Genomic DNA, 3,332 nt, shown 5'->3' on the forward strand with positions numbered 1-3,332 from the left:
CAACTTGGGGGAGGAAAGTTTGTTTCGCCTCAGTCTGAGGGTCCTGTCAGTATATCATGGCGAATGGCCTGGAGGCTGGAAGATGAGGCTGCCTGCTCACATCTGGGCAGATCAGCAAGGAGAGAAAGCAAAATGCCGGCACTCCCTGGCCACGCCCCTCGGTGGACAGCAGCCAATGGGATGAAGAGGCCAACGCCAGGGGCAGGTTTTCTCCCTTCAGTTAATCCTCTCTCAGGAAACAGGCTCAAAGTCACACCCAACACTGTGATTCCCTAATGCCCTAGGTGTTTGCTAATTCAAACAAGTTGGCAATGAGGATTAGCCCTCACAGCTCATCATCCTAGGATACAAAGAGGCCATGCAACAAGAAGAGAGATGGGGCTGAGGTTTACCGAGTAAGAGAAAGAAGCTTTAGATACTTTTCCTCTAGTTGCAGCCAGGGAAAGTGCACAGAAAAAAGGGGGGGGGGGGCGGGGCAGGGGGGGAGATGAGGGGAAGGCCTAGTCATGACCCAGCCTTTAATGACATGGCCTCTGCCCCTAAAACAGGCTTGGTTAGGATGGCATATCCTATGTTCTTCACTAAGGGATCTTATATGCCGATCGATGCCCATTGCTGGCACTTTGTAAGTGCTCGAAATATTTGATAAGGGTGGGTGTGGCACTGCACACCTTTGATCCCAGCATTCAGGAGGCAGAAGCAGGAGAATCTTTTTGAGTTCAAAGCCTAGGAACTTTGGAGAGTTTCTGAAAGCTGAAAAAGATTTTTCAGAGGATGACTCTCCCCAAATTTAAAAAACAAAACAAAACTCAAAGATAAGAAGAAAGAGCAGCCCAGGTCTACTCCCTGTTATATTTAATCTTTTCAATAACACATAAGGACCCTGCATCTATAGAGAGAGCTCCAGGACAGCCAAGGCTTCACGGAGAAACCCTGTCTCGAAAACCAAAATCAAATTAATGTGGAGCTTAGTGAGAACCTACCTGTCATGGAAGCACAGGGGCCAAAGGCTGGACTCCAGAACACAGGGACGGAAGGCTGGACTCCCAATGCACACACACACACACACACACACATGGCCCTCACTGCACACACAGCCCTCACTGCACATACACACACACACACACACAAGGCCCTCACTGCACACACAGCCCTCACTGCACACACACACACACACACACACACACACACACACACACGGCCCCCACTGCACACACAGTCCTCACGGCCCTCACTGCACACACACACACACACACACACACACACACACACACACACGGCCCTCACTGCACGCACAGCCCTCACTGCACACACACACACACACACACACATACACACACACACACACACACACACGGCCCTCACTGCACACACAGCCCTCACTGCACACACACACACACACACACGGGCCTCACTGCACACACAGTCCTCACGGCCCTCACTGCACACACACACACACACACACACCCCTCACTGCACACCCAGCCCTGGCTGCACACACAGCCCTGGCTGCACACACAGCCTCCACTGCAGATAGTAAGCATAATAGATGGAGTACAATGGACCTAAGCCTTACACCCTTAGCTTCCTGCCTGTGCAAAGTCCCTGCCTTTTCTTGGCACATTCATCACATTCTGTGAGGGTGAAATAACGACAGAGCAAAGGGATAAATGGTAGGGAGAGATTTCAGAGCAAATCTGTGAAGAATGGGATCGGAGGCTTTAGGCAAAGTATCCGATACACTGCTGAGACTGAGCAGAAAAATAAAAGGCGGTAGGGAGGGACTGAGACTTTAAAAAGCCCTTCTGAGGACTGCCATTGTCTTTATGAACTTGAAAGCAGGAGAATGAACAAGGGAGAGAAAAACCTAAGGGTAAACCAACTGAGATTAGGTTTATAAATACATGGCCAGCATAGCTCATGTTCTGACCATCATGCCTAACCGTATAAGTGAATACATGCAATGAGGAGCTGCCCCTAAGGGAGTCTGCAGTTCACTCAAATCTGTTTCTTGAGTTGATTGGCAGAGTCCCATTGAGAAAGAGGCATTACACTTCTTTAGTCCCAACACTCAGAGGCAGGAGGATCTTAGTGAGTTTGAGGCCAGCCTGGTCCAAGGAGCAAGTTCCAGGACAGCCTAAGGCTACACAGAGAAACCCTGTCTTGAAAAATCAAAAAAATAAAAGACACACACACACACACACACACAGAGAGAGAGAGAGAGAGAGAGAGAGAGAGAGAGAAGAAATAAGCATTAAATAGAGCCATTAGGTATGACACAGACAGCCTCTGTCTGAGAAAACAAGGCTTAAAGCTCAAATCCTCTTGAGCTTCTCCCCACTAACCAGAAGGTTTGAACCCACGGGTAGACGACAGCCACCTTGGGTGCAGACATCTTCCAATCACGCAAGGTGATAGCAAAAGCCAGGCACTAACCATCCTGGGTTTTTCATCTGCAAAATTTCAAACCAATAGACACAGCTCCAAATGTTCCCCAAACAAATGGCTTCTTTTTCTCCCTTTGCTGATTTTGGAAGCAAGGTCTCCTGTAGCCCACGCTGGCCTTGAGTTCACTAGATAGCCAAGGCTGCACAAAGTGACAGCACCTTTTTATACTTTGAGGGACTAGAAAAGAGAGAGCACATTTCTCCACCCTCTTTGCAGCATTTGTCCTCACCCCATTTCTTTTCTTCTTCAGTTTGAGCTGTTTGGTTTTTTGTTTGTTTGTTTGTTTATAGATATGTAGCAATAGCTGTTGTTTCCCTAATGACCGGCGATGTTGGAAATACTTATATTGGGCTATGAAGCTAATCGTTGGTTTCGGCATTTCTCTCAGCAAATGATTTTCTTCTCTTCAAGCCTTAACTTTCTCATCTGTCGAATGAGAGACCAGACTTGGCTGATGCCTGGCAGCTCTGCAGCTCTCCAGACCCACACGTTCCTGCATCCATCCCTGGGGAGTTCCTCTGCAAGGTGACAGCTTTCCATTTCCTTTTAGGCATCATTAGCCCTGTCTGCCAAGAATTGACAAGCAATGAATCTTACCTGTGAGCTTAACTTGTCAGCTTTCCATGCAAAGTGCAGGGACTTCATTTGACCCTTCAAGCCTTATGCAGCTCTTAAGTCCTGGTTTCTATAGGCTGAATAACAACAACAACAACATCGGAATAATAATAACAATAATAATAATAATAAACCAGAAAATTTTGCAAGACATTTTTATTAATTTTCTGAAGCATTGAATAGAAGTTTGAATTCCTTTGTTCCTAAGATCACTGAGGGTCATAGCTTTGAGTGGGTGGGAAACTTAAGAGTGTGGTCAAGCGTCATTT

The sequence above is a fragment of the Apodemus sylvaticus genome, chromosome 12 (assembly GCF_947179515.1).
Source record: "Apodemus sylvaticus chromosome 12, mApoSyl1.1, whole genome shotgun sequence".
Taxonomy (NCBI): Eukaryota; Metazoa; Chordata; class Mammalia; order Rodentia; family Muridae; genus Apodemus; species Apodemus sylvaticus.